Raw genomic sequence first — 15,841 nt, 5'->3', positions numbered from 1 at the left:
TCTTCTGTCATTGTCTTTTCATCTTTTCACATTCCTGACATCATTCTGCACCTGGTTACAAATTTTCATTGCTGCATACAGTAGCATACTGTCATTTGTTATACATATCTTACTTTAAAAAACCAAAATCATGCATCCTGCCCTTTAAATTGAAGGCGAACAGCAAACAATTTTTCATGCTCTTCCTGTGATGGAGGAGCAATATCTTTTGTTATACCTGGGTTATCATTGATTTCTTTTTTTTTTGCTTCTAATATAAGTAGATGCGATGTGTCATGAGGCAAATTTTGTTGTAGTACTTTCATGAGGAAATGTTATAAATGAAGGTTTTGTTTCGAGTATTATTGAGGGCATTTTTTAAATCGGGTGCAACAGCCCGCGACCCTGCTTGGAAATGGCCTAAAGCAATGATTTATACTTTACGCCACACTACATTCTGAATGTATTCTGTGGATTGCACATTAGTGCAGGTTGCGGTTAATTAGCTAATTAGGCATTAAGCAAAGAAGTATTTGTCTGATATCCTGGAAACTACTTATCATAGAAAAAAATAACAATTGCATATTTGAAATTTGCACACAAATATTCTTAAACTTTCCAATTTCCGTCAAAATCGATCAAGAATTAAAGAAATGTTTTAAAGTACCACGTCTCTCCTTAATTCAAGAGTGCAACATATCTTATTGCCTTTTGATGTGACACGTTGAAAACACATGCCAGGAGCAGCAGAAGTACACAAGCATGTGTGCATTGTGGCTCCCACAAGATATGGCCAGCGTGGCCGGGAATTGAACCCGCTGCCTTGTGCGTAGCAGTGTAGTGCAGTTCTAGGGAACTGTGAGGCATGTACACAAATACAATGCGCCCGTGCTTGTGAAAGCCTAGTCCATTCACCACTCACTAGTACAAAGGAGGATAGCAAGTGCCCTTGTTGAATACAAATTTTGCAGCTCTTGAAGATGAAGTTGAAAGTTCGGCGAGTTGGTGATAGTTCATGTTTACGTGTGAAGCAGCGCACAAAGACAAGGCACAAAAAAAACGAAACGACAGGACACCGCTGCACTCGCAACTAGTTTATTTTGAAGAAAACAAGGTTATATACATACATACCAGTGTACCACGTGTGACAGTGACTCAAGTTATAACAGTTTCCGGTGATCTTCCAAAAAAGACTTCACAATCGCTCAGAACAACCAATGCTTGGCTGATTCAATCACCTTTTCTTTTAGGGACGTGGAAAGCCTCCATCACTTCCCTGGTCAGCTGATCCTTGTGATTAGAAAGTATCTCAGTTTCACGGAAAAGCGGCATGCAACCACATTCCAAGCAATGTCGTTTAATGTGTGAATGAACATTGTTTGTTATTGATCGTTAACACACGGCTTTCAGAACACAAGAGATCACTAACAAACAATGTTCATTCACACATTAAACGGAATGGCTTGGAATGTGGTTGGACGCCGCTTTTCCCTGAAACTGAGATACTTTCCACTCACAAGGATCAGCTGACCAGGGAAGTGATCGAGACTTTCCACGTCCCTAAAAGAAAAGGTGATTGTATCAGCCAAGCGTCCGTTGTTCTGAGTGATTGTGAAGTCTTTTTTTGGAAGATCACCGGAAACTGTTATAACTTGAAAGTCATTGTCACACGTAGTACGCTGGTATATATGTAATACCTTGTTTTTTCAAAATAAACTACTTGCGAATGCAGCGGTGTCCTGTCGCTTCGTTCCTTTTGTGCCTTGTCTCTGCACTGCTTCACACGTAATCTTGAAGATTAATAATAATAATATCTGGGGTTTAACGTCCCAAAACCACGATATGATTATGAGAGACGCCGTAGTGGGGGGCTCCGGAAATTTAGACCACCTGGGGTTCTTTAACGTGCACCTAAATCTAAGTACACGGGCCTCAAACATTTTCACCCCCATCGAAAATGCAGCCGCCGCGGCCGGGATTCGATCCCGCGACCTTCGGGTCAGCAGTCGAGCGCCATAAAATCTTGAAGATGCAGTTGCCACGTGGCCTCCCGCCAGCATAACATTGGGCTCGCTAGTGGGCTAAAAAATTTCATACTAGGGATTGCCACTTCTGGTGACACAAGTATCTTTTTCAAACGCAAGAGCTACACTACTCTTCATGCACATTTTTGAAAGGGCTGTGAATTATACAACTCCCTGGAAAAATATATGTTTGTATTTAAAGGTGACATCAACAGCTTCCGGAAAAAAAACTCTTTGCCTAATTTCTGTGGTGGTATTCTTTTAAAACCGTGACATCTTGATGGGGCACAAATTATTATAATGAGCCTAATGAATGACTTCTGTTAAGACTAATGCATGAATATAATTTAATTTTTTCAGCAGCCGAGCGACATCGGAGCCTGCATGCCAGATGTGTCCATCAGGGAAGAGGATTCATCAGATTATTAGTGTTCATATCGGGGACAATAAAGTGTTCTTCCATACAATTTTGTTTTCCTGCTCACCTTTGATTGACTGTTGTGCTGCAAAAAGACAGTCAGTGCAGGGATACCTAATGGTTCAAAATCACTACTACCTTCAGTGAGGTGCAGGATGCACGAAAATGTTTTTTATAATGTTGCAGTACTGTGGCAGTAGCGCTAATAACCATTTTTATAGCATTATTTAATGCTTCAGCAATGCTGCCTGAATGGTGTGCAGCGTGCGTGCAAACGTTTCTCTAATGCTGCAATGCTGCGAAAGCAACGTTAATAAAATGTTGTTGCAATATTATATAATGTTTTAGCGACGTTGCCTGAATGATTCAGCAATGTTGTTGCAATGTTTCTTGTCAATGTTGTGGGAATGCTACTGAAGGCGGACATTATCCACGTTGTAACAACATTGAAAGGCAACACTATGACAATGTTGCAGCAATGTTTTGTGCTACCAGGGCCATGCAATGCTTGTGCCTGCTGGTGCGCATGCGTCTACGCAACAAACTCGAGTAATTACATATGTTCGAGTGAACTCATTGAACGCCTATTCGGTGTAGCTTAAGGTCGATATAAATAATTGTTACATATCACCTACAGTATAAACCGCAGTGCTCATCAGATCTTGCTCACCTTTGCTGTGCACTGCACTGACTTTGTATTGTGGTACTGCTTTTGAAAGCTGTATTGATGCTGTTCATGTGATTTGGTAAAACTATACTTTTGGTAGAATTGCGTTTTATGGATCATTGTGGATTTGATGTTCGCTCACTATGTATAAATATTTTTTTTTTCAGGTGGTGTACGAGGACATGAGCAAACTCAGTCTACATCTCGAGATATGTTCCAACACTTGCTACAAGCGTTCAAATAAATGCTGTTAAAATAAATGCTGTTAAATTTCACCACCACGTTCTTTGACTGTGTGCAGTTCACTGGACGAACAGGTCCTGTAGTAACCCATGCTAAGGCGCATGCGATAGCCGCGAGGTGAAATCTGGAAATTCTTCCATTTCCAGCTGGGAATGAAGGATTCCGACTGGAAATTTTGCCATTTCCTGCTGGAAATATTTGCTGGAAATATTTCCATTCCCAGCTGGGTTATGGAACCTGGAAATTTTTCCAGGCTGGAAATTTTTCCATTTCCAGCTGGGAAAATTTCCAGGTTTCATAACCCAGCTGGGAATGGGAATCATTTTCACCTGGTTATTGCAGCATTCCTCTTTCCTTTTGCTGCTGAGGCTTTTTCCTGTACCTCCATGTACCTGTCACCCTCATTTATCCATACTCCGAGGTACTTGTATTCGCTCACCCTCGGTATTTCTTGGCCCTGTATTGACCGCCTGATCAAGGGTCATTGAATACCAATGAAGCCAGAGCATTGTGGGGATTAGAGCTGTGCACGGGCCTTATTTCCGAGCCCGAGCCCGGCCCGGGCCCGCTGACTTTGTCGAAGGCCCGCCCGAGCCCGACGGCAAAGGGCTGCGAGCCCGCCCGGCCCGGCCCGACGTAAGAAAACACAATCCCGGGCCCGGCCCGGCCCGGCCCGGCTCGGTTTTTTGAAGGTTCGCTGCGAAAACAAAACGTCGTTTTCCGGTAATTTGGCATTTTATTGAGCATATGAAATATGATCAAACGACACACGACGAGCAGTCTCTATTACACAGATTACAACTTACAAGTAGACGGCCTCGTGCCAGCAACAATGGTGTTCGCTCCCCAAAGCCGTCACGTGTATGGGGTATACCCATGCAAGCGTCAGCTTGCACGAAGGCGATCAACGTCGGGTCGCTGTCGCGTGCATTTTCACTCAAATGGTATTTGGCCTTAAATCTAACGCGAACAGTTGCGTGGCGCCGTCACTAGCTCAGGTGGTGTTACTTCTCTGTTTGTTGAGTGCAACAGAGGCACTCAACAGTTTGTTGAGTGCAACAGAGGCAGTGCTTTACCTGCTCCCGTTTTGTTTAAAATAGTGAAAGGAAAGGAAAAGCGGTAAAGGGCGGTCGCGGAAAAGGGGCTGTATGCGTGCTGGAAAATAATTCCCGCTCATGCTCTATGTTTCGGGCTTGAGTCGGGCTTTGCGCCGGGCCCGAGCCCGGCCCGATAAAACTTCAAGTAGCCCGAGTCCGGCCCGGGCCCGAGGTGAAAATACGTCGGCCCGCCCGAGCCCGGCCCGCAGGCCGGGTCGGGCTTTCGGGCTACCCGGAGCCCGTGCACAGCTCTAGTGGGGATACAATAGGTACGAGGTGCTTCGAGGTCTGTGGAAAGGTGTAATAGTTCCGGGGCTTACTTTTGGGAACTCAGTGGTGTGCATGAGGGTAGAGGTGCAATCGGGAATGGATATAAATCAAAGGACTGTGGGACGCCTCGCGTTGGGTGCTCACGGGAAGACAAATGAGGCTGTAAAGGGCGATATGGGATGGGCAGGTTTTGAGGCGAGGGAGGCTCAGAGCAAAATAAGGTTCGAAGAAAGGCTAAGGAATATGAAGGAGAGTAGGTGGGCAGAGAAGGTGTTCCGTTACTTGTATAGGAAGAGCGTGGACACACAGTGGAGAAAAAGAACTAGGAGGCTCACTTGTAAATATACGGCTGGTAGTGTAAGCAATATGTCAACAAAGAGCGTTAAGCGAAAAGTCAGAGAGGCGGAGAGGATTTACTGGATGGCAGCTATGGAGAAAAAACCGGCTTTGAGATAACTACCGAAAGGGCAAAGATGAAATAAGGAGGGAGGCATTTTACGACAGTTCAATGGGAAGCGCTTTACTGTTTGAAGCGAGATCGGGTTGCCTTAGAACGGGCAGTTATAAAGCGAGATTCAGTAAAGAAGAAGAACAATGCACGTGCTGCGGGGAAGATCAGGAAACGGCGGCATAGGCGTGCGCAGGGGGGGGGGGGGGCAAGGGGGGCGAGAAGGGGGGCGCAAAGTCAGCCCTATACATTGTAGGGGGGGGCGAGAAGAGGGGCGCAAAGGCAGCCGCATACATTGACATAATAGGGAGGGGGGGCGCTGCGACGAACCTTCGCCCCCCCCCTGAAGGGGAACCCTGCGCACGCTTATGAACGGCGGAACATGTTCTGATTGAATGTGGAGACATCCACCCAGGTGTACGTTTGGGCACAAGCCTACATGACGCCTTAGGTTTTAGAGACAATGGAAAGCTGAACACACCCGCGATTGAAATAAGTAAGAGACGGTTAGAGTATTGGTGGCAGAAAAATAGAGAGAAAGGACAAAAATAAATATTGAAAAAAAAATACGGACGTTCTGCCGTAAAGGGCACAGAATGGAGCTGAAAACTTAAGTTCTTTTTTTTTTCTGGAGTAAAATAGTTTTAATTGAAGTAAAGACACTAGGCCAACGCTAAGAAAAAAAGGAAAAAAAAAAGTTTTTTTTTTTTTCGAGCCTGGTGGCACACTTGTCACAAGGAGTTTTAAAAAAACTTCTGGAGTGGAGGTCCCCTATACGCGCCCACGCGAGCGGGTGAAGCCTGGGAAACCGGTTGGCAGCCATTTTGCTCCGGGCAAGAGGCAGCGCAGCTTGAGCGCGGACAGCGTAATTGTGAGCTTCCGCGGGGGCGTTTCAGCGTGAGAACTGGATAGTTAGTGCCTCTTATTTGGCCGAATTTTTTTGTTGTCCTGCAGGATTGAAGAAGGCAGTTTTTTCCACCATAATACATGGGCTGAAGCGTGCCTGATAACACGTAGAATTCGCTTCCAGCATTCCCGAAATGAAGCACATGGAGGAGTTAATAAGTGGTACATAAAATTTTATTCACCCCCGGCTTTTACACAATTTCAAAAGAAAAAAGAAGAATATACAATGTGGTTTATACGTGAATCGATAAAGCAACAAATCCAAAATAACTTCAAAATGCATCATAATGCACACAATCACGAAACTAACCGTATGAAACACGCGTCCTTAAAAACTAAACACAGCAAAAGAAAAGATACAAAAGCAAACTAGTTGACCAGTTTGCTGCTGCGCTGGTTTACGCATAATGCAGACAATCACGAAACTAACCGTATGAAACACGCACCCTTAAAAAGTAAACACAGCAAAAGAAGAGATACGAAAGCAGATTAATTGACTAGCTTGCTGCAGCTCTTGTTTACACTCGTCTATAATTTTTTTCAAAATAACAGTCCTTAATTGTCAGCCGTGTTCTTACTCCGCTCTGGGAGTTTTAAATGCGAGGCATTTCTTAGCGAACCTTTGGCACATTCAGCGTTTTTATCTACGAATCTATCTGCCTAGCCACCTACGCCGAGGTGCTCTCATGATCACCTCCTTAACTTGGCAAAATCGGCATGGGAGGGTAAGAGGATTGGACGGATATGGCTGTCGTATCATGACATGAATAACGGGAAAATTCTGTCGCGTAGGTCGTCAAACCCTTTCCTCCAGACACGTGTGGCACATAGCCGTTTACCACTGGCCGTGGTGTACGGGTATGCGCCACATGTGATTGACAGTTTATATCTACCCAGGAACGAGAACAGACATTGGTACTTTAAATGCGAGAGCGTTAAGAAAAACCGACATCGGCAGCGTTGACCCGACGAATGGAAAGAATAAATATTAAGATCACAGCAGGAATCTAACCCAAGCATTCTGCGTGGCAATCAAGTATTCTACCACAAAGGTACGTCGGGTATATAGACTGGTTCGGAAAAACAGCCTATGCAGGCGTAATGTCTGTGCAACGTCAAGTGTGGTTGTGGTGCTGGCTATCTAATTTTGGCAGTGTCTCCTTCCACCGGGTGGAAGGAGACGTTAGGTGGGCAAAGCGTTCGGTTCACCCATATAGCCGCTTAAAACCGGCTTGACTTGGCTTGAAGTGTATAAGTAGGTGGCGGCAGAGTAGCGTTCAGGCCCGTTTGTGTGGCTTGCGTGGTGAGTGTTGGCAGAGAAGGCACACTACTGTACTGATGTTGATATTGAGCGTGAACTGTGTCTGTGTGCATTAACGAGAACTGTGTGTGTTGTAGAAGTCGTAGCAAATCGTTGCCGCTTTTGTTGCGATGTCCTCCGGTTCAGTGGACCACTGCCAAATCTATAAGCAATGATAACGAGCTGTACGAGCATGAGATAAAGGCCATGTGTTACGTGATTTGTGAAATGTGTCTGTTTGACGCACAGCTTGTACTGTGGCGTACGTGTATGTGTGGTAAGTGCGTGCTCTGCGTGGCCCGTTTGTGTGGCTTGCGTGGTGGGTGCTGGCAGGGGAGGCACGGCACTACGCACTACTGTACTGGTGTTGATATTGAGCGTGAACTGTGCGCATTAACGAGAACCACCTCTGACCGTAGGGACGTGATCGCGTTGTGTATGTTGTAGAAGTCGTAGCAAGTCGTTGCCGCTTTCGTTCCTGCGATGTTCAGTGGACCATTGCCAAAACGTTCAGTGGACCATTGCCAAATCTATCAGTATGATAACGAGCTGTACGAGTATGAGATAAAGGCCATGAGTTACGTGATTTGTGAATGTCTGTCTGACGCACAGCTTGTACTGTGGCGGACATGTATGTGTGGTAAGTGCGTGCTTTGCGTGGATCGATCGCTTACAGTTGGAAAGTCATTTGGGCGAAGTGTACTTGAACCATCACTTTTATTTAACGATGCGTCTAGGGTTACGTCCAGACGTAACTGTAGCCGTCGCTATCGTTACGCCCAGACGTAACTGTCCACGGGGTCCACGGTGCAATTCTGCCTCCGTGGTTACGCGTCCTATGCGCAGACTAAAACAACTCCTTGCTGTTTTTAATCTACTGTCCCTGAGAATATTTGACGTAAGTTAGCACTCTAAGCCGCAAAGGACGAAAAAGGGTCTGTGGTTCGTCCTTTTGGGGGGTAACTGCACTGCCACAACCATTACTCCCTAAAGGATGAACGATTCGTCCTTTAGGGAGTAACTGCCAGGGGACGAACTGTTAGTCCTCAGTTGTTTTGAGGGACGAAATGTCGGGGTGTAAAAGTTACCCCTTTAGGGAGTAACTGATTTATGCATGGTAGCTGCGTAGGGACGAACTGTTACCCCTGATGGGACTAACAGTTGCTCCTTCTGGATAAAAAAAAATCAATTTATTACAGTTTCTGGTTGAATTACCGAGAATTTGGAGGTTGATACACGCATTTGACGACATACACAATTAATATACAGAAATAAATTCAGAAGTAAACTACAGAAAATTCACAACAAACACACAGGATTCGAACTCGTGACCATGGAATCAGCAGTCGCGTACGCTAACCACTATACCACATGCCAGTACGCAGCAGAGTGAATATTACCGGGGCTATATATGTACAGGCACCGTCTGGAAGCTGCGCGTTCTGCCATATTAGTCAAAGTAGCAAGATTCCTTATATTAGACTTCAGCCTTCAGTGTTTCGCAAGCAACCATTCGGTTATCACGTTCATGAAATTGTAAAATGCGTTGGATTGGTTTTTCTGCGTGCGTTTCGAGCGAATTTGGGCGCTTGATGAATGTATGTATATATAAACGGTCTCATGTATGCTCCCGTCGACGTGCCAAGTTTGCTCGCTTCTCACTGTACAGAACACGGTTGGTTATATCGTTCAGTGAAAATGTCTGTTTAATGACAAAAAAACGAAAACGTCTAAAGAAACAACCAAATTTATTCAACGACTCGTGTCAATTCTGCAGCATCGTGTGTACACATAAATTGAACAACTTTGTTGAATGCAGAAGATAGGATGGCTTCTCTGCATTATAGAAGAGACAATGAAAAGTGCATTGTTTTATCCGAATGGATGCTGTCCAGCCGACGTCAGGAAGTGCAACAGCACCATCGACAGCTGCTGAGAGCGTGTTCATAGCAGCAAGATGTTGAAGACGTTTCTCAAGAGGCGCAACGCTCTCATTCATCGATTTCCTGAAAACGTAATTGCAGAAGCATTATTATTTCCGGCAGAACTGTTCCTGCACATGCAGTTACGTCACAAGGCGTCTGTTAGAAATGCTGCATGCGTAAAAATTAGACGAAAACTGCTCTTTCACAAAACCTGTCATATAGTGCAATGGAACAGTTCAGAATGTGTTATGAAGTTCGAAAAATCCGTCCTCGAGTTTAACGTTTCACGTTTTCACAGCGACACGCTAGTGGGCCCACTTATTAATCAATGAAGCTTGCTCTTCATTGGAGAGATATAAAAATAAATGATTCCTAGCATCGCTACAAACGAGCGAAATCGCCGATGCCGTCGCCGACTGCCCGTGTTAGCGATGCTAAGCCTTTAGCTAGGCATACTATTTTAACAGCCAGTCTTCCCAAATGACTTGTTTACATTACTATAGAAGATATAGTGCGGAGTTTACGTGGATTTTCTTTTAAAAAGCCGCGAATATTTCTGATAAACAACGCTCATTTGGGCAGCACTGAAAACAAAGCTATTTTTGAACAGCTGTACTTGCTACAGCTAATGTTGAGCCTTCACCGAGGTTACCATGTTTCGATGGCCCAACCATCATGCTTGTAATTCTATAGCAGGCGGGGCGCACTCGCGACGCTGTATCGCGCGAGCTCAACAATCATGCGTGTTTTGTTCGCGCAGAACGTGAATGTTAAACAAGCGGTGATCGTTACATATCAACTGCACACAGGTAAAATCACGCGGAGCGATGGCAGTCTTGTTTACACTCACCTCTCAGGCGATGTCCCAGTCGGCGCGTAGCATTTCGATAGGGTAGCACTTCATTCCAGTAGCAGATCGCGTTTACCACAACGCGAAGATGATTCAGTGCACCACAAGTGACAGCAATCGTAACCACGAAACGAGAACACATCCACAACGCACTGCAAAACCGCCGAGTCCTAGCTTGCCGTGCATACGACGAGAACACCACGCCGCGCATTGATACAGCTTGGGCGCGAGCACATTTTTATTTTGTGTGTGTGAAAGCTTTTTCACATTTGTTTATTGTTATGCCATATGAACGATATTACTTTACTTCTGCCGCAGTTGCCGTAGTTGACAAGACCTTTTACACTTAAATAAACTGTTAACAGTTCATTTCTTTAGCGGACTCTTTGAATACGCGCATGCTGACCATTCGTTCGAGGTCGCCACTGCGCCGGAAAGTTCCATGGGAGTAAACGTTGCTCCCTGTGGTCTAACAGTTCCTCCCTCACTTTGCACACGGCACCCTCGTCTTGCAGTTAATCCCTGCGGGGACGAACTACCGGTTGCGGGGACGAAATGCAGCACTTACTCCCATTTCGCACCTTTGCGGCTTAGAGTGAGGGGTGGTCACCTTGTGGTCGGTGTGAAAGGTTAGACGTTTGCACCTATCCACTGTAACTGTAACGTTCAGCACGGCCGCTCGCTGAATTAAGCGGCCATACATTCAGTATCACTGTCGTATCACCGATTTACCAGCATCACTTATGTATTGAGACGTGCGTGGCTTGTTTTGCCGGACTGTTTTCGCGTATCAGCAGCTCTGTTGTCGAGACAGACCAGCTGACGCACTTTAGGAAGACGTTAATTTCGGCCTCCGCCGGAGCCACGCTGCCTTCAGCCATCGTCTCTGGTGCTGCCTTTTCCTTCCAAAAGGACATGCTTCTGGGCTAGTTGGTGCATGTATTGCTTCGGTACAGAAGACTGAGGCGCGAAATACATTTCTTGAAAAGGGGGGAAGCAGAAGAGAAGACAGAGAAGCGCCTTTTTCAAGAAATGTATTTCGCGCCTCAGTCTTCTGTACCGAAGCCTTTTCCTTAGCTTCGTTGAGGCGGTCAACCTCATTTTGGGGCAATCACGGTTAGTGAAATAAAAGTGAAATAACTGCAGGTCTCCATCGAACTTGATGTAAGTACGGTTTGCGTGCCCGTGTTGATGTATCACACGTCCACTAGGGTTACGTCCATACAATAACAATCGGAACAGCTGCCCCACGTGTGTACATATAAATGTCGTCTTTAGAAAGCCTCCTTCCGTCCAGTTATGTTGGTGCAGCCTACTTGGCCTACTCGCAACACATTGTTGCGAGATTGGGCTCACCGTCGCGGCGTTAGCAGTGCAGTATGGATGGGCGGTCGGCGGCACATATCCAATTAAGTGTTGCACATATCCAAGAAAGCGCGTTGACTACAGCCCAATGGTGGTATATACGCCCTCCATTGCCACATTAATGCACGAAGCCGTCCTAACGTTCCTATTACGTGTGTGAGAAGTGCAATCCGCCAATCAATGGGGTACTGGCCTTCGGCGACAGTCGTGTTTTCCACTGTGCTCGATGTTTTTTTTGTTTTTTTTGCTTTATTTGTACGTGCTTAGGTTGTGTTCTGCCCATACTACAATATAAATGGTGTTGTGCGACTGAACCAATATACTCCTTGCTGTAGCGGCTACAAAAAAAAAAAAAGCCTGTATTTCTGTGTAATTATAGTTAAAGTGGAACTCTGTGCACTCTGCTTTTCTGTTTGCATGATTCCGTGTACCTCTCTAGAAGTGCGTGACTTGAGGTCTTTTTTACTGCTAACCGGCCTTTGCAGACTATAGTTCATGCTTGGTATCACAAGGATTTCTAAATCGCCAACACTTCACGAGATTGCGAACAGTCATTTACGAAAAGTCCTTAAAACACAGTTCTCTCCCGACTGACTGGAAAATGGCATCGGTTGCTCAATCTGGCCCGCGCAACGTTATCAATAACTACCGCCCCACTTCACTCACTTCTGCGTGCTACAAAATTCTTGAACACGTTTTATATACCGCCATTGTTAAGCATATAGATAGTAATTCTTTATTGAACTCAAACCAGCACGGATTTAGACATGAACTATCGTGCGTCACACAACTGGTAGAGTTCACACATGTTTTAGCAGCAGCACTGGACGATAACTCTTCGGTTGATTGTATTTTCCTCGACTTTCAGAAGGCGTTCGACACCGTTTCGCACTACTTATTACTGCAAAAACTGTCCAGCTTTGACATTAATCCCCAAGTTATTGCATGGGTTGCTGAATATTTACGTGAGAGGCGACAATGCGCAGTTGTAAACGGCGAACAGTCTGCAATAACTGATGTTACGTCAGGGGTGCCTCAGGGATCACTACTGGGACCACTTCTTTTCTTACTTTATATCAATGAGATTAACGAAAACGTACAATATCATATTAGGCTATTTGCAGATGACTGCATATTATACCGCAAAATTACCTCTGAAACTGACTGATCTGTGATCCAAAACGACTTATGTGCGATACACGCATGGTGTGAGCGATGGGAAATGAAACTGAAGCTTAAGAAAACGGTGTGCATGAGGTTCACCAGACAAAAAAAAGTCCAGGTGAATTCGAATACACAATAAACTGCTCACCGGTAAAAATGGTGTGCGAATACAAATACCTAGGCGTTTACTTTTGCCCCTCTTTATCATGGCGTCGGCATGTGGATTATACCGTAGATAAAGCTTGTCGGAGTTTGGGATTTTTGCGACGAAATACACGTGCATTTCCGCAGCAAACCCGGGAGTTATTATATAAAACATACGTAAGATCAGTGCTGGAATACGCGTGCTGCGTGTGGGACCCTTCAACAGCATCAAACAAAGAAAGATTAGAAAAAGTTCAGTCCATGGCGGCAAGATATATGTGTTTAATATACCCATGTATGACAGACAGTTTAGTTCAACGGAATCTAAGGCGATATTAAAATGGAAGTCTCTGCAGCATGCGAAGAGCGTCATTTCGACTGAAGCTATTACACAGCATATATCATTTTCAAACTCGAATTCCCCGTGACGTATACATTAACCGGCCTCACTACACATCAGCACGCAAAGATCACGAACACAATTAAGATAAGAGAATATAAATGCAATACATCGTCCTTCAGCAACTCTTTTTTTCCCAGAACTATCAGTCAGTGGAATGATGGACGAACTATCAGTCAGTGGAATGGACGTGGTCGCGTTGTGTAGTGTGTAGAGTGTTGTAGAAAGTGATTCGTGTGCAAGTCGTTGCCGCTTTTGTTTCTGCGATGTCCCCGTGTTCAGTGGACCGCCGCCAAATCTATAAGCAACGATAACGAGCGTGAGATAAAGGCCATGTGTATGCGATTTGTGAATGTCTGTAATAGTAGATGGTTCTTGATGGAAAGGAAGAACGGAGTGTCTAGCGCATTACGTCTAGACGTAACTATAGGAGCCGTTGCAGTTACGTCTGGACGTAAGAATAACAAATCTTAAAGTTACGTCCAGCGTGAGATCAGACGCACCGAACCGATCGGCTGTAGTGGCGCAGCGGGCTAGTACGTGTCGTGCTCGGATCTGCGAGGACGTTGGTTCGAACCTCGCTGTTGTCCTTCTCTCTCTTTTTTTATTAAGTGCTCCACGGGCGCCGTAATATTTTTTGTTTAAGGAAATCGCCTTGGTGGCAGCGGTGGACGCCCCAGCCCACGTCGCGCTCCGTACTCTTGCTGTAGTGACACCAGCCACTCGATCAAAATAGTGGAGCGACGACGGCGCACCGCGAAGCGACAGCGTCCCAGTGACACGAGCCAACCACTGAGACTGGCAAGATAATTATTAAACTTAAGTGCGCATTGTGAATCACACGGTGGACGTAACTTTAGCAGCTGATTATGGCTCCCTGCGTCGTCTGCTAGCCACACCGTGTTCGCTAGTGTGCCAACGTCCTGCGCGCGTCCTCAGAGGGCAGCCTATTCCGTTGTGTTAGCACAGCATCAAATGCTTGTACGTATATCTGCACGATATAAACAAGCATTTCAATTTCCAAGGCTTGTATGCAGACTAATAAGTGAGGAAGACACGCAAATTGGGCGAGTTGGTGAGGTTCCATGGTAAAAATATAAAGCAGCGCTTTTTTAAACACAAGACGAAGGAATGGAGGGACACATACGTCTCTTCTTTCCTTCGTCTTGTGTTTAAAAAAGCGCTGTTTTATATTTTTAATAAGTGAGTGCATGCACGTGTCGGTATGGAGGTGTGAATGCAGAATTTTTGAGACACAATTATTATTTTATTTTATTTATTTAATACCCATAGCGCCCATACAGGCATTACGTAGAGTGGAGGGGGGGGGGGGTACAGAAGAAGAACAAGCATGAAAGTTGCAGGTGCAAATGAAAATGTAGATTGTTCTATGCCGACACAAATGTACACAGCTGCGTCGAACACAGCTACATCAAAAATGTCGTATACATTGGGAAAACAATCTAAAATAAACAGAAAGCACAGTGATAATAGTTAATGGCAATGCGAACAGTAATTACAACAAAGCGCGGCAGTGGTAAATATATAGTACAGCACAAGATGCAAAGGAAGCACTAAAAGAAAACAACACAGTTTACAAATGGGATACAGTATAGATCATGGTGATTACCAGGCGTACGCATGATTTCTTTTAAGGCTCAGTGGTCAAAAGATTCAATCATTTTTATTGCAGAAAAGAATGCGTCATTAGACGAAATTCCTACAATTGTGGAAGGAAGTCGATTCCACTGACTGATAGTTCTGGGAAAAAAAGAGTTGCTGAAGGACGATGTATTGCATTTATATTCTCTTATCTTAATTGTGTTCGTGATCTTTGCGTGCTGATGTGTAGTGAGGCCGGTTAATGTATACGTCACGGGGAATTCGAGTTTGAAAATGATATATGCTGTGTAATAGCTTCAGTCGAAATGACGCTCTTCGCATGCTGCAGAGACTTCCATTTTAATATCGCCTTAGATTCCGTTGAACTAAACTGTCTGTCATACATGGGTATATTAAACACATATATCTTGCCGCCATGGACTGAACTTTTTCTAATCTTTCTTTGTTTGATGCTGTTGAAGGGTCCCACGCGCAGCACGCGTATTCCAGCACTGATCTTACGTATGTTTTATATAATAACTCCCGGGTTTGCTGCGGAAATGCACGTGTATTTCGTCGCAAAAATCCCAAACTCCGACAAGCTTTATCTACGGTATAATCCACATGCCGACGCCATGATAAAGAGGGGCAAAAGTAAACGCCTATAGGTATTTGTATTCGCACACCATTTTTACCGGTGAGCAGTTTATTGTGTATTCGAATTCACCTGGACTTTTTTTTTGTCTGGTGAACCTCATGCACACCGTTTTCTTAAGCTTCAGTTTCATTTCCCATCGCTCACACCATGCGTGTATCGCACATAAGTCGTTTTGGATCACAGATCAGTCAGTTTCAGAGGTAATTTTGCGGTATAATATGCAGTCATCTGCAAATAGCCTAATATGATATTGTACGTTTTCGTTAATCTCATTGATATAAAGTAAGAAAAGAAGTGGCCCCAGTAGTGATCCCTGAGGCACCCCTGACGTAACATCAGTTATTGCAGACTGTTCGCCGTTTACAACTGCGCATTGTCGCC

This window comes from Rhipicephalus sanguineus, chromosome 3 (assembly GCF_013339695.2).
Source record: "Rhipicephalus sanguineus isolate Rsan-2018 chromosome 3, BIME_Rsan_1.4, whole genome shotgun sequence".
Classification (NCBI taxonomy): domain Eukaryota; kingdom Metazoa; phylum Arthropoda; class Arachnida; order Ixodida; family Ixodidae; genus Rhipicephalus; species Rhipicephalus sanguineus.
This window is presented reverse-complemented; position numbering follows the sequence as displayed.